The following is a 24,593-nucleotide window of genomic DNA, read 5'->3' on the forward strand; positions in this document are numbered from 1 at the left end:
CACTTGATAGCAAGGTGAAAGGATAGTTCCAGGACTTAACCCATGATTACCCTGGACTCAAACTGAGCTATTATACATGTTTTCCTCAGATACAGTGACAGAATTGTAATTCTTAATTGCTGCATTTCAAAACTGTGTCTTTTACTGTGATAGGCATTCTCAGGGATTCAATTTTTGCCCCTGAGACCTCTGTCTTTTCCTCTTAAACCTGTCTGTTGGGAATACATAAACAATAAGTGAAAATTCTTAAATGCTTTCACTGTTTGTGTTACCTGTTTCCAGTCATTTAATCAAAAATCTGTTCTATTAAGCACTCAAATGGCCTTGTAAGTTCCATCTTTCATCTCAAAGTTTCAAACACATATAGCCACAGACTCCATTGCCCAATGGTACTCAACTTCTCTGAAAACTACATCACTGGAATCTAAAAGGAGTTTCATCAACCAAAACATAAACAAAACCTGTGCATAATAGCTAGCCTAAAACCCTATCATAAACAGTTACAAATCATAAAGAGAGAGCCCTCTCTGATCACAGTTTGGCTAGAAACAGTGATCCAAAGATTGGTTAGTGGTTACCCCGGCCGTATTCCCTTGGGAGTCATAGGGAACAACCTGGGTGTTAACAGATGAGATAGTCCTAACCAGGTGAAAGGTTAATGAAGAATCCTTAGATCGGGATCAAGATGAAAAGAAAGAGGTGATCATGAGCAAAGGGCAACTAAGAATCCTTTACCAAGAGGGAAACTATAGAAGTAAGGGAGCATTTAAGAATTCCCTAACTAAGATAGTTTAGCAGAAAACATTAAGAATGTAAATAGTCAAGACAAAGAGCATTAAAGCCAGTTCTGAAATATCATTCCTAGTTTACCATTTAGATTTCATAGAAACAAATTTGATTATTAATAAACATAAATAGAAACAATAATACACAAGAGAGAAAATACTTATTTGATTTCCGCATTAGACAAGAATCCCGTGAAAAGTCTTTACTTTATTCTTTGATCCAGCGAGCCAATCCAGTCTTGATACAATAACACTTTAACTTGGTAGGAAAATGTCTATAGAAATGCCTTTGAATCCACCCTCAATACTTCGAAAGGTGAAGTATTTATACAAAAAATATTTACAAAATATCTTAAAACAATATGAGAATTAATCTACGAAATCAAAATATCTTCAAGCATGAAGATAGAGACAGATTGAAAACTGCATGATGTTGTCCCTTTTATTGTGATAATGCTGGCTATTTGCAGTTTGAATTTGAGCTCTTTAAGTTGGCTGTTTGCGGTTTGAATTTGAGCTCTTTAAGCTCGCTGATATTTGTACGCTGGAATCACCTTTGCATTTAATATTTTACTGATACTCTTTAACCTGTTACTCTTTGACCCTGTTTATCTATCCTTTCACCTGCCTTCAGATTTACTGTGGTAACTTATAGTAAGTCTGTCATTTCTTCCCACCATTCTACTTTAGGTAATTTTACCTTGAGCATCCTTCTATATATCTCATCTGCCTCAGTGTATTTGGAAAAAATTGGCTTGCTGACAAATAGATGTTTCACCTTGTGCTCTAGGAAAAACAAATTTTCTAAAGTATCATAAAATACTTTCCTTGTTGGCAATGCTTTGATTCCTGAAGTGCTTGCTTGTTCCTTGGACAATTTCTTTAATTTGTCAACATAGTCCAATTGGGTCATAAATTTTTCATTAATGACCATGGGACCTGGAAGGCCTTTATCCCTCCAAACTTGAAACTTTTCCATGAATCTTTCAATTCCAACTTGCACGTTATGATATTTTTCCTCCAGGTTAAGCATAAGGTTTCTTTTAGACAAAACCTTTTTGACTTCAATGTTGGCTTCAGCGCTGTCCTCCACATCAAGTTCATTTAGTTCATGCATGCTTTTGCTGTTCGAAAAGTGGATGAGTCGGTTGGCATCCTCAGGCTGGTCTCCTAAGTCCTCCTTTACTTTCTGAATTGCTTCGGTGGCCACTTTCACCAGTTTTGTTTGCTCAAATATCACTTGAATTGATGGCCAAATATCATTGACAGAGTCAATGATATTGGCCTAGATCGTCTCCTTAGTATGTCCTAGTGGCTTTTGTAGAGTTAGATCCTTCTCTAGGACCTTAATCTTCTCTCCCATCCTTAGGGATTTCTGTGTTTCTTCTCTCTGTTGTATTTGGGCAAGCTTGCAGTCAGTTTCTAGGCTTGCCACATTCTCCTTAGGCCTCTTAAGTTCTACTGCCTAGATGGACATTTCATCCATGGATTTCACTAACTCTACTGTCCTTTTTGTTGAGGTACCTATAGTTGTAGACTTAGCTGTGACTGGTAGTGTTGTATCAGGTGGAGTTGTTGGTGCTAAAGAGGCTACCAATGTTGAAGGGACTGCAATTGTTACTGTGGGAATGGCAGTTGTGGAGGTAGTGGCCAATTCACTCTGTTTGGACTAAATCAATGTGTCCAATTCTTTCTCTATTTCTTTCAATTGGTCGTTTAGCTTTAGGACCAAGTCCATAAGCTCTTCTTATCCTTTTTGTGTTTGCAAGACTTCTGTTGTTTGTGGATGATGCAATGGTGGAATTTTGAGTTGCTTCTTCAAAGAAACTATGTCATCATTCTTCTTCTTGATCAATTTTTCAGTGGCCTTCACATCTTTGGGATTGTGTCCCAACTCAATGATTAAGTCCTCTAAAGACTTGATTCTGGTGTCCTTTGCCTGTGAAGGGGCCTTCTCCAATTCGAACTGAGTTGATATATTATTCAGGGAGTTCTGCAATTGGTGGGCTGTGATGGCTTTCCCTATCAAGGTGGAGTAAATCATCTCCCTTGTCTATTTTTGCAACTCAATTTGGTCAATAGGATGTATGTGCTTTGTCAGCACTTCAAAATCTATCTTTTGGAAGTTAGCTGTTGATCTTGGTTGTTGTGTGGTAGGCTTCATGAATGTCATTTTCATTTTTCCTTCTTTCACATCATAGGCTGACATCAAGCTTGTTTGGTTGGTAGGTTCCATCTTGAGCTACTGGCATAAGTCTGGGCCTTTAGCCTCTCATTCCTGGGTTTGATGTCCTTGTACCTTTCTCTAATGTCTCGATCTTTGTCTACTAGCATCCTAAATGAGGACACTTCAACACTCTGTTGCCTCTCCAACATTTGAGTATGAGATATGGAAGGTTTTGGTGTGCCCTCGAAAGAAGTAACAGGCCTACTTCTTTCTTTCTCTATGTTTGTGGCCCCCATTGTTTCTTCTGTGAATTCTTGTTCCAAAACAGGATTTAACCTCTGCCCTTTGACTAGGATGGTTTATGAATATGTTTGTATGGTTGCTCTGCCTGATGTAGTGGCCCCCTCGCTATTTATTTTGAGGCTTCTTTCCTCATTTAGAGGAGTTTTCAAGTTAGGGGGAGTACTCATATTGGACTGTTGTGTACCTGTTTGACCTAATTCCTCTGATAGGTATGGCTGCTCTGATTCTTCTTGTACCTAGGAATCTTCTTCTGTGTGTTGTTCACTATGTACATGTGATTATCCTTGTGCTTGAGATTCTCCTGGCACCTGCAGGAAAGAACCTTCATCAAGCCTTTTCTCTAAATCAATTAGTGCATTTTCAACAACTTCTTCAATGTTATCTCTATCCACTAGAGTATTCTCCACCCATTCCAACTGATTCGCATATTTCTCTATTTTAGGGATTTGGTGGTGAATGTAGGGAGTCATGTTATTTTTCTATTTTCTATTGCAGATGAAGTCACAGGGGTCATATCTACGCATGAAGCTTTATTCTAGTTTGAGTCTCTGAAGGATTTCTTATGCTTCTCTTCCAGCTTCTCTGCTATTACATACAAAGGGGCCTAGTTGATCTTTGATTTTTAACTCAGCCTTATTTTTGGCTTTAACAAAATGTACCTCATATGAGTTGATTATCTGCCTATAGTACTCCAGAGAAAATGACCTCATTGGGAGGTATCTGGGCAGTTTATATGGGGCTGACTCACAACCATAGATCCTAATTTCTGTGTGATTTTGGTACAAGTACCAATCTCCCACTTTGTGTTGTTTTGACAGCTACAGGATCCTCTTGATGTCTGAACTGATTCTTGGAGGAGGACTTCCTAACAGCATGGTCACTATAGGATGTACAAACAGATCAATGAAATCTGTGTATGGATATGGGGAATCATGCATAGGTATCAAAGGAGTCCTAAAAATTACTAACCTAGGATGACCTTTAGTGTCAAGATTTTGGAGAGTGAAAGGGAACTTGTTAGCTTGGTAATATAAGAAAAGGTGGTACAAAACTGAAGAATACTTAAAGACTTTTTCATTACTCATTCTCAGAAATTGTTCATGCATCCTATCAGCTATGTATTTGGAATATTCATACATGACAACAAGGGGCTATTTTGGAGTAAAAATGGACATGAAGGCTAAAATGATTTTATCTATTTACTCACTAGTGGTATAGCCTAAAACACAAGAGATCATTGCTACTATATCCTGACCAAATGGGGAAAATATGGTAGCCACATATGGAGGAGGTTCTGTTGGGACATGCTTTTCCTCCCTAATGAAGGTCTAAAGAATTTCTTCAATCTTGGTAGTGGTAAGCTTGGGAAATTTTTCTAGTAGGTCTCCAATTTAAATAGCGGTTAGGTTTTTCCCTGGTTGTAATTGCAGCATTTCATTGATTGACTCAGCAGTGATGGTGAAAAGTATGGTTTGGTCAGGGGACATCACTGCTGTTTGACTAGGAAGTAGTTTGGATGGTAATAATGAATGATTTCAGGGAAAATGTGCACCTCAGGGAATTGATACTTGGGAAAATTAGATTCCCATAGACCTATTTTATCATCTTGGTTTAGGTATTAGTCCCTGTATCGGAAGTAGAGTTTGATAGTCGATTCAAGGACAAAGATGTCCTTGATTTGGAAATCTTTATCAGCAAAGGGAAGGTGGTCCAGGTCTAAGTGAGGAGTAGTAATTTCCCTGACATCCATGGCAATAGGGGCATACATTCTTAGTTCTTGTGGATTTAAGAATGGGGGAAACTAAATTTTCAGTCTCTAAGGGTACTAGTGGTTTAATTATAGGTGGGTTTTATGCTACTAAGGTTCCCTTTAATTTCAATTTAAGAAACATTTTAGAGATTGGTTTGGAAATTAACATGGCTTTCAATGGATTCTGGCTTAAATAACTGGAATTGAAAAAATTGGGTCTGAACTGGTTCACTGGTGATTCTGAATGGTTGAAAGGGATTCAATTAGGCTGGAAGGAAATCTAGGAGCTTTTGGCATCTTCAGAGTGCGGGTGCATGTGGGTTAATGGCTTTCAATGTTTAGAGGCATGTGCATGGAATTTTGTAGTTAAAAAACGATAAAACAATGATTTAGGGATTTTTTTGGATTTATGTGCAAAAGTCAATTTGGTAGGTACTTGTGAACAGTAGCGGTTTGTTGTGTAGCATAGTGAATAGTGATAGTTTTGGCGGGTAGTGGGCTAGCGGTAAGTGGTTTATTTTGCACAGTCTTTGGGCGCTTTGCGGTATTGGGGGGAGACCGCCGGATTCCAGTCATCGAGCGCCACGTCGCGTGGGGGGCCTGGTGCAAAACAATTCATTTTGGGTAGGTATTGTTCAGACTTCAGGCCCTTTTGAAATCAACGTGTGTTGTTGGATGGGGAGGGGGGAGATCGTGCGGTGATCGAGCGCGAGAGTTGAACGAAGGGTAATGGAGGGGCTCGGTAGGCGATTAATCACGGTGGTTTTAGTTTAATGAGGGGTTAAGGCGGGGATTTAATGTATCGGGTGTGATTTGATTGGTATGAATTTAATTAATCACATATTGATTAATTATGTCCTTTGTCGGGGTTCGAATATAATATAAATTTTATGTTTCAAACTTAGCGGTATGGATATTAATGTTAAGGGGGTTTAATAAAATATACAACAAATGGGTTTTTTTTATAGAATTACCATATAAATAATGTTAATGGTTAATATGACAATTGCGGGGGATAAATTAAGTGACACTAAACATAATGTATTTTTGTGATTTCATTCGCTTTTTACATAGAGACATTATAACTTAGGCTAAGTGCATTTTTGTGGGTTTTTATCAAAAAGTGTATTCATGGCGGGAGATCGTTGTTCCTTAGGAAAATGGTGTTTTAACCTTAGGAAAAGGGATTTATTAGGGGAAAATGAATGAATTGAAGGGGGTGAATTTTTATGAGGGGATTTTAGTACTTAAGATCTGTAAGTCATTGGGCTGAGGGTTTGGTCCCTCCAAAAGTTAGAGAAATGCTCTTAGCCCCTTTGACTTTAAGATTTTGGGTACTTGAAACTTATTTTGGGACATTAGTTAAGTAAAAGGTGAAATGAGTGAGGGGAAATTAATCAATTTGATTTTGTGAACTTTATGCCAGTCCCATTTCTTATTCGTACTTAGAACTTTCATGATGATGGTGATCAATATGCTTTTATCCAACAATCATCACAATTCTTCAACCTTTCTTCTACTTACCAATCTACTCATCCTACCATTTTTACTTCTCTTTATTAGGGTGCATTTAAGCTAGAAAACCCTTATCAAATATTTTCTTTTCTTTACAATGGTAATCTAGCTAAATCTAAGCTTATTACATCCGAGGGCTTAGATTAAACAGTTGAGCTCCTTTAGTGACTCTACCTATCTACTTATCTACCAAGATTACACTATTTGGTTAGATTTTATTCTCTATCTATAAGCATGAAATTGAAAGCATGAAATAGCCAAGTTTAAACATTTTGACTATCATGGATTGTGGCATAGGTTACAAACTGCACACAATCATTTATTTTGTACAAAAAGTAAATAGTAGTGGCATTTTTACTTGCACACTTTCATGGTCTTTTCTTTCTTGGGGTTCATACTTTTCATCTTTTTTAACCTTTTTTATTCTTTTTCTCTCTTAATTTTTCTGTTAGGACATACCTTGTTTACCTTTTTTAATTTTTTGAATATGGAAAACATTTGCAAAAAGCAAAGGTATGTATATATTATAGGTTTAATCTCAGCCATTCAAAAATTATGACTCCTATTGGTATAGGAACCTAACACCTCCTATTATTTAATGTGGCATAAAATTGTCTTGACTAACAATCATCAAGGCATAAATATTCTCAGGATAAAATTGGAAGAGGTTTTTCCTCAAGTCCGCCTCACTAGTTGAAGGGTATCATTGGCATTAAGACCCCCCTTGGCTCCTCCACTGTCTAGTATATATAAAAATATCTTAGGATCACATTCAACACACTCATAATCATATTGATCTAAGATAAATTCGGATGGTCTAAGGCAACAAGTTTATGATCTGCAAGCTACAAAAAGTTTGTGATTTGTGATCTATAGAAATTCTATGATATGTGAGCTATAGGAAGTCATTGTTTTGTGATTTTCAATCTATATAAATTATGTGATATATGAGCTACAAAATTCTACGATTTGCAAGCTACATAAATTCTATGATATTCGTGCTACATAAAGCCATCATTATGTTATTTGTGAGCTACATAAATTCTGTGATATGTGAGCTCTAGAAAGTTATCGTTCTATGATTTCTGAGCTACAAAAATTCTATGATAGGTGATCTACATAAAGTAGTCGTTTTTTGATTTGTGAGCTACAAAAAGTCGATGATATGTGCCTTACAAAAGGTTTTCATTCTACGATTTGTGAGCTACATATATTTTTGTTCTATAGTATGCGAGCTATAGAAAGGTTCTTTTCTCTGAGGTATGTAAAGGATGGAGAAGGAGTTTTGAGTTTGTGAAGAGGCAAGAATAGAGCATGGTTTTAGGCCAAAATTGACATGACTAGAGGGATGGATCAGGGACTTGGAAGCCCTAACCAGGGGCTAAAAAATTCAGGCATATGCACTAAAGTCGATGATTATTTTCAAGGAATAATCATGATCCTAAAAGGTATGTGTTGGTTTTATTTTATGTTAATGGATGCTAAGTGTTGTATGTCTAGATTGGACAAACATACAAGGTAACTAGTGTACAACTTGGAGAGTTGGTTAGAAGAGCCCTTAAGAGTGCATAAGGTATGATTCTTATATAAGGTCTATGATAAGGGTTTATGTTCCCTGATATGTATTGATTTATGGAAGTGTCTTTATGAAAATAATGTATGGAAGTATCCTTATGATAATGATGTTTGACAATTAATGATAGTGATGTATAGCAATGATACTTATGGTTGTGATGTAAACAATACTTAACAATTATATCACTATGATATAATAACATGTATGATATTTGAGTCATAAATATTCTCTTGTGATAGTGATATGGAGGCAGAACTATCAGAGAACTTGTGGAGGGATTTTAAATGCCTCCTTGATAGACTTATCTATTCCCATGTTATGAGGGTCTTGTATGATATAAGGTTGGCCCTGTTATTGTTCTATATTTTTGAGGTTGAGGGATTAAATATATTGGAAAACATCAAACCAATTTTGAAGCTGGGATCTAGCCCTGCTAGCTTCAAAGAGGGATCTCTCTTTATGATTTAGCTTGGATTTTAAGTTGATTTTAGGCTAGTTATGATTATGCTTGGTTGTTTGTTTGAATTTCTTTGATTCGTTGGTTGGTTGATGTAATCAAATCACTTTCTTTCCATTGGGATATGCAGTCAAATTAAGTTGGAAGCTACACCAAAAGTTTAAAAGAGTAATCACAGGGCAAGCTAGCTACATTTACTGGATCTTTTAAATTGAATTATGAAGTGGAGAAAAAGTGTGTTTCAGTAGTGATTGAAAAGAATTTAAGAATTTTTCAATCAGACGTCAGAAGAAAACATACAAATTGTAAACATGGTCCAAATACGGTGTTCGCTAACATATCTTATTTTTCACATCTCTTGTTTTACAATTATATTTCACATGATAAACATACAAAGAATAAGAGTGGAAACAATAGTTACAATAAGAAAAACATCACTAATAAATCGCAACACAAGAATCCTATGAAAAGTCTTTTTATTAATGGTGCTCCAGCAGCGTGGAAAAAGTACAGTGCTTGATAAAAAGAGTTACAATGATCAGGAACCGACCCTCAATACTTTGACTAAATGAAGTATTTAAACATAATTTGCAAAAAAGGTTACAATTAATGCCTCATTGACATGACATTCTATTATTAACTTCAAACTAACAGAAATGAAATAATGAGACAAAAAGAGGTGATTTGGCAAAGTTATATGGACATCTGGCACAGCTTTGGTGGTGAACAGCTGTTGAGTGGCCACTATTTTGGTGTTGCGCTGGTGAAGCTAGCCCTTTATTTAATCCTAGAATTCACACAGTTTATCCCACCGCTCCTCATCTAGAATGGTAATTTTTGTTACTTTGTGGTAGATCTCATCTACCTCAGTATACCAAGCGAATGTGGGTTTTACTACAAAAATGTGCTTTATCTCATGCTGGATGAAACTCATGTTGCTGATAGCTTCATAAAAATCTCTCCCTGTCGTAGCACCTTTGATGTGGGAAGACTTGGTCGTATCCTTTGCAATGTCTTTCAGCTTCTTCATATAGTCTTCCCTGGTCATCATCTTGTCATTGATTACAAATAAAGAAGGCATGCCCTTCTTATTCAATTATTCTATTCTACTGAAAAACCTGTTAATTGCTACCTCCAAAGTGTGACATTTCTCTATCAGCTGCACAATCATATTCTTCTTTGTCAGAACTTTCTTTACTTCTAAGATTTTTTTTGCTTTGTCATCTACTCCTAAATCATCCAATTCATATCTATTTTTAGAGCTTAGAAATTTGATAATGTGGTTGCCCATGGTAGGCATTTCTACCAATTCAGTGTTGACAGTGGAATTGGCCTACTTGGCTTTCTCCATCAACTCTTTCTACTCAAATATAATCTGGATACAAGGCCATATTTCATCCATTGCTTCAATAATATTATTCCAGATAATTTCTTTAAATTGGGCCAATGTGTGGCCAATAGAGGACTCAGTTGTTGACTTCCTCCATACTTCTATTTGGTTTTGAGCTCTTTGTAGCTCTACTGCATGAAAAGTTTCAGTCTTTGTCTTATGGTCTTGTAGAATATTGACTTGAGCCTGCAATCTTTTGATTTCTTCAGTTTGGAGAGACATGTTTTGCATTGCATTTTCCAACTAATCTGCGACAGCCCTTGTGTTTGTTGTAGAAGATGTAGTTGTAGGAATGGCTATGATAGGCAATGCTTCCAAAGGGACAATAGCCATTTTGGCAGCTTGCTCCTTTTCTTTGATTATATTTTCCATCTTTGTCTCCATTTGCTTCAATTGTGCACTCTACTCCATGATGAGCTTCATCATGTCTGCCTTCTATGACTCTGTTTCTTCAATGTCCTTGGCCAGAGGATCTTCTATGGCTGGTAATTTTAACTGCTTCCTTAATGCTGCTATGTCTGTATTCTTTTTCCTTATGAGCTCTTCTGCAACATTGATATTTGCAAGATCATAACCTACTTTGATCACCAAGTCCTCCAAATCTTTGATCCTGGTGTCTTTGGCTAGTGCAGAGACTTTCTCCATCTTCAATTATGATTGAGCATTGTCTAATGTAACCTGCAATTTAGACAAACTCATAACAGTGTTAGTGAGAGTAGATAAAATCATTTGTCCAATATTCTTGTGCATATCCATTTGGTCAATGGGTTGTATGTCTTTAACATCAAATTCAAATGATGTCTTCTTTTAATCTATGTTGCCTTAGGTTGTGGGATCTATGCTTGAAGGAAGGCCATTTGCATTTTTCCTTTCTCTGAATCAAAGGTTGACCACAATTTGCTTTGAGAGCTATAAGTCTGCTTCCAAAGCTGATTGTATGTATTGATCTTCAAGGCCTCATTTCTTGCTCTCCTTGAATATATCAAATATACTCTTTTCTATTTCCCCTATGGTAGATGTGCTGGTCTACTACTGATCTTGTGAAGTTGTCTTGGTAGTGGGAGAAAGTGTAGTTTGATCGCCCACTAATGAGGAAACAAGTGGCTCCTTAGTGGTGATAATATTCTCTTGCTCTGAATCCTTGTTTAGGATTAGTTTGGAATGTAGCTTGGCCTTATTCCTGTACATGATTTTGAAGCCTTCACTAAAAAGTCACTGAAGGTGACTCTTATTCTCTTCTTCTCTTTGTTGTTTTCTCCTTTGTGATGGGAGTCTATATTGTTGAAGTGGACACCAACTGCTCCTCTGCCTCTTGTAGAGTGTTCTCAGTCCATTCTAGCTGGTTTTTATACTTTTCAATCTCTAGTCTGGATGTGTGAAAACAAGCAGTATATTTTTTTCTCTACCCTCAACTTGGAGATGACCCCTAATGGATCATATGACGGGGTGAAACCGAGGATGAATTTCATTTCTTTCAATAGTTTGTATGCCTCTTCCCCTGCTGCCCTATTGTTACAAATAGAAGGTCCTATTTTTGTTTTGCTTTTGAATTGGGATTTCTTCTTGGCAGCTACAAAGTGAATCTCATCCATATTAAGCATTTTCTTGATGTATTCTAAGGCAAAAATCCTCATTTGGATGAATTTTGGCAGCTTGTAAGGGGGCAAGTTCACATCCTAATATCCTCAAATTTGTAATTTTGATCAAGGTACCAATGCCCTATCTAGACTTGGTCTGATAACCGCAAAACTTTCTTGATTTCCTCACTGATTCTTGGCTCTGTCCTGCTGCTTAGGTGACTGAGTGCTAGATATACAAACATCTCTATGAATTGTTTATATGGATATTCATTTTGTTCCTTCATCACCAGTGTAGTCCAGAAGATGACTGATTGTTGATTCCCTTCTTCATCCAACTTTTGCAGAGCAAGCTTGAGGTTGTCTCCCTAAAAATATAAAAACATATACACTAACACATAAGCATATTTAAATACTTCATGAGTCTGGAATTTGATAAACTATTCATGGATAGACTCTGCAAGAAGTTGGCTAAAGTTGAAAAAGATGTAAGGCTTGGAATCTGCAGAGAAAATGGAAAGAAATCCTATGATTTCCTCATCTACCCACTAATCTGAGTAATAGCCAAGGAGATAGGAGATGACTGTGATGATTTGCTTGGCTCTCTCAAGGAAAATAGAGGATGGATAGGGAGGATTTTTCTTGGGTAATAGGGCATCTTCAGTCAAGAAACACTCAAGGGTTTTGGCTCTTTTAGAAAAGTCTAGTTTTTGATATAATTCAACAAGTGCTTCATGGGAAAAGGGGTGGCATTCTCTACTGTAGGAGCTTGCATCATTTGGTCTATAGCTTGGGGAGTGATGGTAAATAGAATTTCTCTAGTAGGGTCAGTAATAGCTCTTTGGCTAGGTAGATAGCAAGCATGACACTTCCTGATGAATTTAGGAGTGTTGTGGGTACGGGGAAAGATACAATGGGGCAAATTCAATTCCCATAGTTGAATAACATCAGATTTATCTATAAAATTGTCATCAAGCTAGTAATACACCTCAAAAAGATCAAATTCACAGAGGGTTTCATGGATTTTATAGTCTCTGTCTACTAAAGGAATATGATGAAAGTTGATGGGAGGGTGGATCAGAGGACTCACAGATTCCTCTGATCCCCTATCTTTCAGAGGCATGATTGGATAAATTGAAAATACTGGTGAAATTTGGATGGTACAGGCTTACAGTGTGCAGAGGGCATTTGGGATTTGTAGACAAGAAAACAAAGGTACTGGCCTGAAATTCGGTTAGCCAGCAATATCCTCGGCTGAGTGAACTTGTTGAAGTTTGGACTGCCACACCTGTAATAGAGCAATAATAGTTTATAATATTAGTAACTGGTGAAAGTAGGGATTATATAGTTTTCTGGCTTTCCTGTTGATGGTGGCGTGGGTCCGTTGGATTAACGGTTAAGCAATTTAATTTCTTAATGGATTAATTTTGGATGGAGCGAATGTGATTGGTAGAGCAACAGACGGATGACATGGTGAAGGATGACTGGCGTGAGCGCAAAAGATAGGGAAATAGTTTTGCTTAGCGGAGAAACCACTTTTTCAGGGGGGGGAGGCCGTTAATGGTTTCGACCCCGGGGGGGCGTGTGAAATCATATGGTGGTGACACGTTTCAATGGGCATGGGTTTGAATACCGCCCATTTCGGACTCCCCTCCCTGATGGTAAAGTTCGGATGGTGAGGGGGGGCCTAAATGTACTATAGGCCGTTGGATTTTAAGAGGTGGGTGCAGATGAGGGGAGAAGTGACAGGATGTTAATGTGATGTGACAGGGCACTTGGTGGGGTAGATTAAAGTATTTAGTGCATAGCAGGCAAATGATTTAAGTGTATGGTGGGGTAGCGGAGTGGACGAAAAATATGAGTAGAGGGGTGATTTTGGGGTATTGAAAGGTTAGGGATAGGGGATAATATACCAAAAATTATATGATACCTCAAACTTTAGAGACAAACTCTAAATCCTTTGGTTTTCTTCTGCACATGAAAATAATATTTTACATTTGATTTAGGATAAAATCTTCATTTTCTTCTTCTAATCACCATAGTGCTTCTACCTACCCTTTTTCATTTCAATTATTTTTCTAAGCTAACATTTTCTCTTCTTTCTTTGCAGGGTGCATTTAAACTACCAGACCCAAATCATTTTTCTTCTATGAAAGTGTACCTTATCCTATCACCTATCTTGCCATTGATTTAGATTAAACTATTGAATCAATTTTATTTCTACCTGGCTACTGATTTACCAAGATTAAACTGTTTGGTAAACCTTTATTCACTAACCTATTTGACATAAATTTAAATGTGTTCAGTCATGATTAAACTGTATGACTTTAACATAATTTTAGTCATTGTGGCATTCAAAAACAATTTTCACACAACCTTATTGCAAAATGAATTAAAAGAACTAACTTATTAGTAGTGGCATTTAGACTTGCAACACTTTCAATATTATTTTCTATTTTTTCTTTTGTGGGGTTCTTATTTCCTTTTTTTCTTATTTATTTTTTAACATACCCTCTTTTCATTTTCTTTTTTCATATTTTTTTTTGGGAAATCATTTGAATATTGAAATTTATGTACAATATAAAATTACAAATACAAAATACTCATTCACCTTGAGATCCTATAATTTATAGGACCCTAATAGTGGCTCTATCTGGGGATGTCACTTCTCCAAGTGAAGTGTCAAGAACATATGATCAATAGCCTTGAGTACTCCATGTATGTAATGTCTTCATCTGATTTCTTTTTTGTTTAAGATACTATTGGAAACTCATCAATCCAAGCTTAGGGCCTTCACTACAGCCTTCAACCTTTATTAATAAGTTACCCAATAAAAACCATAAATATTATGATATTTGCAATGATGAAATGAAAATCTGTAGGCTAAGAAAAGTAGTGCTTCAACATCCTTCCATTGACAGGACCTCCAGGTATCTCTACCCCATCTAGGTCTTTAAGGTAGAATGCATTATTTCCCCTGAAAGCATGAACAATATATGTCCCATTCCAAAGATTATCAAACTTTCGATGTTTTCCTTTGTATTCTCTCCTTGAATCCCATCTTAAAACTTGGTCCCCAATGTTAAATTCATCAGCTTTTGTTCTTCTGTCAAAGATCTTTTTAACATTTTCTTGAATAACTTGGGTCCTATTGTATACTTCCTCCTTGGACTGCTACAACTCGATAGTTTGATTAATCATTCTCTATACATCATTGGGTTCAACTTGCACTTCTTGAATGATCTTCATGACTGGAACTCCTAAGCAGGATGGAAAAACTGCATCCATCCCATAGACCAATTGGTCTGGTGACATGTTGGTGTCCAGGTATGAACAATTTGTCTACCCTTTTCCTACATTAATTCATCAATCCAGGTGCATACTCTTTTCAAGGTAACATGCAAGGTATATGAAAGAGCAAGGTTACACTCTACATCAACCAAGGGTTCATGATTAAGAAATCAAAGCATCGTTGTAACAGTAATGGAAATGAACTATAGAACTTAAAAATGCAATCACAACAATCTATGTAATTTGCAACAACAATAAGGAAATAGATACAGCAAGTAAAAAACACACACAAAAAGGAAACACACAGAACCTGATCAGAAAAGCGGGCCCAACTCTCTGATCAGAGCTGTGTTTACTCAGAACTGAAGATAGAACAACAAAGCATTTATATTTTATTAGTCTGAAGAAAAACGGTTACAATACATATCCTGGTACGGCTAGCCCTTTGCACAGGAACGATCCATGTTTTATACAATACAGGGGGTGATAACACCTTCCCCAAAACCTCGCAACTAAATGCCAAAAAATATACATTAGTTTAAAATAGCACTAGTGCCGAGAGAGCGAGAACATAATTGGATCAAAGTTTACCCGTTGGAGTAAACTTTGAATGCACACGAGAATCTTACTAGCATATATATTACATCGCCAAACAATTGAAAACAGGAGTAATAAAATGATATACTACCAGCACCTTTCCCAGTTCAGTTGCAGCGTCCTGATAGCTATTTCTCTTCCCTGGACTGCTGCCACAGTATACGCACATGGTCTTGAATCTGGACATGGACATGGAGCTGGATGTGCTCCCTTCAGATTTCAACTCTATCTCCATTGATTATTGTCATTACAAGTTGAATCAGCAGATCTGGCCTATGCACTTTAAATAGACCGGGCAGAATATCCAATGACTCCAATTTCTTGATAAGGTAACAGCTAAAAAGACAACAGCTAGATTTGGCGTGATAACCCCTAGCTTGACCATGATACTGGGTATTAATTAATATTATTTATTTATTTTATTTATATAACAGAAATTTTAGTTATTAAAAAATTAATTTTAAATATATTAATAAACTTACATTAATTTAAATTTATTAGAAATGTGTACTAGAATAAGTCAAAATAAAATATTATAATAAGTAAATTATTAAAAATAAATAAATAAATAATTTCAAATATGTTAATTAATAAGAATAAGAATAAAATTAAATTTGAACTGTTAAATAAAAATATTAGTTAGTTATAACGGCTAGTTTGACCATGATAAGGGCTACTTTGATAAGGTGTATTTATTTATTTAATAATAATTTATTTATTTATTTTTTATTTTTTTTAAATTCGGTTATTAATATAGAATAAATTAATAAAATATAATAGGTAACTCATAAAATACATTAATTTCAAATATATTAATATATTAATAAATTTAAATAAATTTAAAATTGTTTGAAATATATAATAGAATAAGTAATACTAATAATAATAACATAAATAAATAAATAATTTCAAATATATTAATTAATTTCAAATATATACTAATAAGAATAAAATTAATTTTAAACTGTTAGATAAAAATATTAGTTAGTAAAAAATTAGAGAACCCCAGGGCTTGGAAATATAAAAATTAATTCAAGGTCTATTTAATGGTAAAAATAGTATTTTAAAATTAACCTTATGTAAATTAAGTTTGAATTGATTAATAATAATAATAATAATAATAATAATTTTAACATATTAAAATTAAATAATAGTTTAAATTAATAATTAGAATAGATTTAAAATTAATTTTCTTAGATAAATTAAGTTTAAATTAATATTTAAAGAGTTTTCAAAAAAATAAAAAAATAAATAAAAATAAATTACCATATTAAAAATTAATTAATCGATGAAATAAGGGAGGAAAAGAAAGAAAACGACTAGGAGGAGAGGGCTGGGATCCAACAACTACTGATCTTCCAGCCATCCTCTCTATTGAGATTGTTCGGTCTTTTTTCAATCTCCAGGGCTTCCTTAAATTTCGGGTGATGGAATTGCGACACTCTAGCAATCACACTAGCCTCCTCGATGCAGACATGATGATTGGTTTTCTCCACATGCTCTGCTAAAGCGCAAGACTTAGTTCTCATATGCTTGAGGTCAGCTGCGTGCTTACTAATCCTTTGATTAATGGAGCGACCACTCTCACCAATATAGGGGGTCCCACACGAACAAGGAATAATATAAACCCCTTTCATGTCCTTAGGGTCGATGGGATCCTTTACAGATCTGAGGGATTTACGAATGGTGTTGAGAGGTCTAAAAGATGCGGGTACATTATGCTTCTTAAGAACCCTCGCAATCTTATCCGTGGTCCCCTGAACATACGGAAGATGGACACTAGGAATCCGCTCTTTAGGCCCTCTTTTGGTTAACGAATTCTTAGCTGCTTTGAGGAAAGCCTTTTGTCCCAAGTGTCTAATATAATCGTTTTCAACAAAGACATTAAGGAGGTGGGCTTTCTCCTCCTCGAAGCTCTTATCATCAGAGATCCTTAAGGCACGAGTTGCAAGGGTGTTGAGAACCCCCAACTTCTGGGTCGGGAAATGGTGGGAACTAGCATGAAGATACTGCTCCGTATGAGTTTTCTTGCGAAACACTCGGTGGGAGAGGGAACCATCCTCATTCTTAGAGATAAGAATATTAGGGAACGGGAGGCAACCATTAACCTCTTGTTCCATAGTGAACTTAATAGCTCAGGATTGATTATTGAGATGATCGAAGAAGAGATTTAACTCCTCTTGGCCATGAGACCAGATGACATTAGTGTCATCTAGGTACCTTTTCCAAAGTTTGGGAAGGAGACGGGCTTAGTTCAGAGCCTTAGATTCAAAATCCTCCATAAACAGATTAGCAACCACAGGGGATAGGGGTGAGCCCATGGCAACCCCACAAGTTTGCTCAAAGAACTCTCCTTCAAAACTGAAAAAGGTTGAGGTGAGGCAGATCTCAACTAACCGAGCGACAAGGAAAATTTTAAGGATGGAAAATTTTCTTGAAGTTTAAAACATTGGCGAATCTCACTAATCCCTAATATGCAAATTATAAATGTTTATTGATATATTTGTAAAATTAATCAAATTTATAATTATTTTATATATAGTCTCTATATAATGTTGGCGATTTTTAAGGTAAAATAATTTTATATTCTAAAATTTGGGCGAATCGTCTTTTATAAAATTGGAAATTGGCGAATCTTTTTTGTGGAAAAATCATGGAAAATTAGCCCACTGGGCGAACATTAGCCCCTAAAATTTTCCATGCCGAGCGATATCAGGATCAGTAAGACGATTGATCACATCCATTGCCTCATTTATAGGGATGCAAGTGTAGAGGGAAACAACATAAAAAATGACCAGAATGTCTCCAGGGTCCAGTTTGATGTCCTTGAGCTCTTCAATAAAGGAGGCCGAGTCTTTCACGAAGGATGCTGTACGACCAACTAAGGGCTTAAGCTTCAAGGCTAGAAACTTAGCAAGAAGATAGGTAGGACCTCCAATGGTGTTGACGATATGCCTAAGGGGAGCTCCTTCCTTATGGATTTTAGGGAGCACATAGATTCTAGGCGTGATAGGATTGCTCTCAATGAGTTTATGGTGCAGGGAACTCACTGAGTCAAAGGATTTAATAGCAAGGGCTACAATCTTGGATATCCTCTTTAATGGGTTTTTGGGAAGCTTCTTATAACTACCACTATTGTGAAGATGATCTAACATTTTATTGCGGTAGTCTTCCTTGTTAAGAATGACAGAATCCCTCCCCTTTTCAGCCTTCAGAACAACAATATCTTTGTTCTGATTTAAGGATTTTAGGGCTTCAAATTCATCTCTATTAAGGTTGCTCCTATGAGGCTTAGCCTTCCTAAGAATAACAACGCAATCCTGCCTAATAGTATTCTTAATACTATCAGGTAAGCCCCGAATACCATATTCTATGTCACAAATAATGTCATCAACAGGGATCTTTTTAGGGGCCAAGGCAAAGTTTATACCTTTGCTTAAAACGTTAAAAACAGAAGCGGGAAAAGAAAAACTAGATAAATTAATAACTTTATTATTAATATGAGAGGAAGAGAGAGGGTTAACATCACTTAAATGACTCTTCCTTGATTTAGAGTTAACGTCTCTATGTAAGTTAAGCCTTGTTAACTTATTATCATAGTTCATTATCCTCCTATTCCTAGAGCAATATTTATTTACTCTTTCATTATTATTTATCATATTATTATTATTATTATTATCAATATTAGTATTATTAATAGTGTTATTATCCTCATTATTAACAATGAAATTGATCTTATTACTATTATTATTAATATTGTCAACTTTATTATTATTATTATTAATAAAGTTGTTTATTTTCAAGATGATTGAAACATTTTATGGTTCACACTTGCTAGTTCAAAACCTCAACACAAATAATTTGGTGTAATGGATTTGGAAGAGACTGATCCAAAGCTTTTCAAGTCACGGAACCATAAAACTCAAGAAATCTTTCTAATCTTAAAAATGAAAATGAAATGTGACAACCACCTGTGGAGACATGAGGATATGGGGAATAACCCTGCAATTGAGAATACATTTTCAGAACATCGTCAAGATTCTAAATAGTATTTTTGTATGCTTTTCGTAAGAACAATTATTCAAAATGCCACCATAAAAGTCTTGCAGCAATGTTGTAAACAAACTCGGGGAGTTCGGAATTTATGAATATAACTTACCCTAATACGTGGCCATCGCCATTATAGACTGCTTGTGATACCAAACCCATCAATCCTAAGCTTCCTCCACCATAAACAAGATCTATGTTCCTGGAAACCTGAAATAATTTCAAAATCGATGGCCAAGAGGTCAGTCATTAATTTGGCCAAAAAATAATATAGAAGCAAGGGAGGAACCAGACCGAAACAAAATAGTGTAAATGAAGAAAACATTCAGGCTTTTCAGTAGCAAGAGGAATTATGTACTTAAAAATTTCTTTCAAAGGAAAATAAGTCTGAATAACCAGAAATATACAACTCTAAACTCTTACCACTTTACCCCTTTTCAATAGCAAGATGAATTATGTACTTAAAAATTTCTTTCAAAGGAAAATAAGTCTGAATAACCAGAAATATACAACTCTAAACTCTTACCACTTTTAAGTGAAAATAGAGGACTAAGGGGAAGAGATAGATGATGTTAAGAAGAATAATACTATGGATTACCTCAGTAAGACTTCTCGGATCCAGATAAGCAGCTGCACTCTTCACTAATTAGACTCGGGTAGTAAATAGCTCTAACCCACCCACATGGAAACCTTATAATACATAGAACCACTTAATGGTACATAGAAGCACTTAATGGAAGAGAAGAGGCAAGGGAAGAAAGTTTTACACGTATTGCAACAAAATTCATAGAAGATGGATGTTTTATTTTTTATTATTATTTAAGTTTTTATATTGGACAAAAAAAATATAAAAAGATTAGAGGTTATAGGTGTTGTATTAAAGTTTAGGATTTATAAAATTGTATGTTTTATAAAAGTTAAGAAGAAAGATGAATGAGTAATTGGAATAAATATTTTGTATTAAAAAATGTTTTCCACAATTTATAATGAAGAGATGTGTAATTCTTTTAATATTTAATATAAAATATATATATATATATATATATATATATACAAAAAATATTTTAGTAATTATTTTAATTAAAATAATTTTATATTAACATATTTAAAACAGAAAAATAAAATAATTATAACTAAAAATTATACATATAATATGTTCTTTTATAGTTTTAAATTCATTTTAACTTTAAATTTATTATATATCTAAAATAATAAATTTTTTAATATATAAATTATTTGAAATCAAAAAAAATTGCAAAAGGATTTACAAGTTTAGAGAATTGATACTTTTCTTCACTTATAATAAATTTAGAGGTAACATCAATTTCTACTCATCTATAAATCTACTCTTTAAAAAAAAAAATATTTTTTATATATTATAAATTAAAAGTTAAAATTAATATTTATTAATCAATGCTTTAATTGACTATCTCTCTGTTATGAAATGTGATAAAAATTATAAGATTAAAGGTTCAAATCGCTATAAGTCAAGTTAACCAAAAAAAAATCATTAATTTATAAATTAATCAATTATTATAAAAAAATCACTATAACTTTTAAATAAAATTTAAAAACTAACACGATTTCCTTATTATAAAAAATTATATAAATTGTGAGAATCTAAGTTCAATTTCATATGAATATTTACAGAAAAATTAAATTAAATTAAATTAATAACTAATCTGATAAACCAACATAATCACCTTAAAAGCAACTAACTATTATAGTAATAAAAGTGCTAATATCCTCAGAACAATACCAATTCTGTAAAAAAAAAATAAAAAATCTGTCACTTAATGCTTACATGGAAAAACAAAACATCATAATGCTATTGACTCTAAAAACTAAAGATCATAATGCTTTATTGACTATATTAGGTGAAAATATTCAAAGTACTCGTAAGAATGATCATAGAAATTGCTATTGACTATATAGGGTGAAAATATTAAAAATGCTTTATTGACTATATTGATGAAAATATTCAAAGTACGAGTAAGAATGATCATAGAAATTGCTATTGACTATATAGGGTGAAAATATTCAAAGTAGTGGTAAGAATGATAATAGAAATTCCTTTGATGCATGATTACCATACTATCCATGACCTATTTGTGACCTATTTGTAGTAAGAAATGAAGATATATTGAGGAAACTAGAAACAGTCTGCTTATCCATGACCTATTTGTCGCACGAAATGAAGATCTTTTCAGTTGACCAGGAACCGTCATGACCTATGTGTGGTATGAAGTGAAGAATGAAAGAATGTCCATGATAATGTCTTATTCATGACCTTTGTGTGGTATGAAGTGAAGAATGAAAGAAGCTTGTAATGTTTATTGAATACACAGGATTTGTAATAAGTATTAAAAAATACTCACTTACATAAATGTATCATTTCAATATAATTACATTTCAAAAAGTTAGTTTTTATTATAATGTAATTCTTAATTTCACACGGTTCGAGTTCGAATTCAAGTTCGATAATGATTAAGTTTGATTTGAATTTAAATTTTCCAATCAGGTTCGAATGAGGTTCGGCATTAAGTTCGATTATACATATTTTTCAATATATATATATATATATATATATGACAAAATAATAGAAAATTCAAAATAGATCCATAAACACATGAATACAAATTCTTATTAGTAGCAATACATGAATAATGTTGTCATAATAATTGAAGATGCCCATATGAGGCTCATTCTGCCAAAATTAATAGTAAGATATATTTACGAAGGACATTATCTTCCACTTCTAACAAGCACATAAATAATTGACTAAAAAAACATTACATAGACCAGAATTATATTGGAGCTATATGTTGAGTTCTCTGAAAGAAGTATCAATTCAGTTCTGGAAAGAGACCTCATGGAAAAGTGGTTGGAGTTCCCAACTATTTTGGGAAGAAGGAATGCAATTTCTTTATCTCATGGAATTTTTTGGGATGTCACTCTCTAAAGAGAACAAAACACTAGTATTGAGTACAATGGTGGATGGATTGAAAACATTTAAGCAAGTTGCACATGCATGCACTTGATTATCAATAGTTTTATATAAACTTTAAAATGTATTATTGTTTTTTTACTGTTATGTGGAAATAGGAAATTTAAAGACATTGCTTTCAGCAATGGTTTCCAACAGCCAATAAGCATAACAAGGAAATGAGAAACATGCAAATCCTCTGGATTTCAAATTAACGCCTCTTCTCATACGCTTATCCTTTATACTAAATTAAAATAAGTTAAAATTGATCCAATGCTTTTTACTTATTTATATGACATTTATGTGTGCCTAGTTTCAGCAATGACTACAAACAGTCAATAAATAGAAAAAAGAAATGATAAGCATGGAAATCTGGCTTTCAAATTAACACCTCTTCTCAGATGAGCATTCCTTATACTAACTAAGTTAGGTTAAATTCGATTCAGTGTTTGTTACTTAATATATATGACATTCAGTTGTGCTTCAAGTTTCTACTATAGTGTAGCCTTGCGGCTGATATATTATTTTGGGTTTTGAAACACTTTTTTTGTAAATATTTCACCTATGTCCAAAAGACCAATTCACCCTTCATTTTTTATCATTTCATTTCTTGCAGAATAGCAGTAAAGCGAGTAACAACCAGACAGTGAAGGGACTAGTTGTCAACCTAGTTGTTGCAGAAGTAGCAGTTCATAAGTGTTTATGAAACTTCGAAGAGTGCATTTGCTGCCAAACACAACGATAGAGCAGTTCAAATGGTAAAAGTTTTAAGTTTGCGATTAGGTTCGTCCAGGTTCGATTGAGTTCGATGAGGTTCGGGTTCGACTTGAGGTTCGACTTTTAGGTTCGAACCTGAATGAACTTCAAATTTTTTTTTGAGGTTTGTCAAATTTCGAACCTGAAACTTGAGGTTCGCCGAACCCTGTGACATATAAGCTGACTCTACAAGCAATTTTGAGATGTACCATGTTCAAATTCCTTCTGAAAGATATCTGTTACAGTGGTAAGCAAAGATTTAGGTAGAAGAATATTATGGCACATGAATATGGTAACCCCATACTACATTGAAAAACTTGGACTTTTCTATATATACATAACTCTAATTTTATTTAACCTAATCAGCTGACAGAAATACAAAATGGCAGAGATTTCAAACCATAAAAGCCTGGAGGCAACACACCGAGTTTCTGTGAAGTTTTCCCAATATCAACCTGGGATACAATGGAACTATAAACAGAATGAAAAATTGACTGTATCGATTCTTCATGCCTAACCTAAACACCAAATGGAGGAGTAAACTTCCAAGGAACACAAGGAATCGTAGTGTGAATTGCTTGTTTAAACAATGATGCCTAACCAAAAACCAAATGGAGGAGTAAACTTTGAATGCACACGAGAATGTTACTGGCACATATATTACATGGCTAAACAATTGAAAACAGGAGTAATAAAATGATATACTGCCAGCTCCTTTCCCAGTTCAGTTGCAGCGTCCTGATAGCTATTTCTCTTCCCTGGACTGCTGCCACAGTATACGCACATGGTCTTGAATCTGGACATGGAGTTGTATTTGCTGCCTTCAGATTTCAACTCTATCTCCATTGATTAGTTTCAGTCTATCGATACCCTAAAACCCAAAAGATCTAAAGCTCTTTTTTGCAGGGGAAGATGTCCTCTTTTCCCTTTGTGCTCTAATGCGCCTCTGTCAATCCCAAGGTCCGTAACCCAACATGACATGGCATGACATGACTCATTATATGTAAGGGCGTTTCACCACTTTTATATTGTTGCAAATCCCAACCCTCATGAACCCTCTATGTTGAAAAACGATACGGGAATCTTGAATAAAACTGACCTAAAATCTAACACAAACCACCATGAAACACTGAATAAGTGGCAATATTGAATGGATCAATTCATTCCTTGGATTTTTTTCCAAAAACAGAAACTAGTTTCTTTTTGAAAGGAAGGTGAGAAAGCTCCAAATTTGGGATATGAATGTTTCATGCCATTTTCCTTACTGTTAGAAAAAGACTTGAAATAGAAACTCTTTTGAAAGGCATGCTCACATGGAATCTTTAAATTCCAAGCTAGCTTTAGAATATGGATAATTTTAATTTATATCATGGAAACAATGGCAGCCCTGCGCATT

The 24,593-nt window shown here is 34.7% G+C and overlaps 1 pseudogene; it reads right to left on the bottom strand.

Annotated features, from left to right (window-relative positions):
- LOC149147909 (cytokinin riboside 5'-monophosphate phosphoribohydrolase LOG1-like) overlaps positions 1-24,043 on the bottom strand; it is a 52,950-nt pseudogene extending 28,907 nt beyond the window's left edge.
- Between the last annotated feature and the right edge of the window lie 550 nt (positions 24,044-24,593).

Source organism: Pinus tabuliformis, chromosome 9, assembly GCF_031772625.1.
Source record: "Pinus tabuliformis cultivar Carrire ecotype Pingquan chromosome 9, CPIR1, whole genome shotgun sequence".
NCBI classification, from domain to species: Eukaryota; Viridiplantae; Streptophyta; class Pinopsida; order Pinales; family Pinaceae; genus Pinus; species Pinus tabuliformis.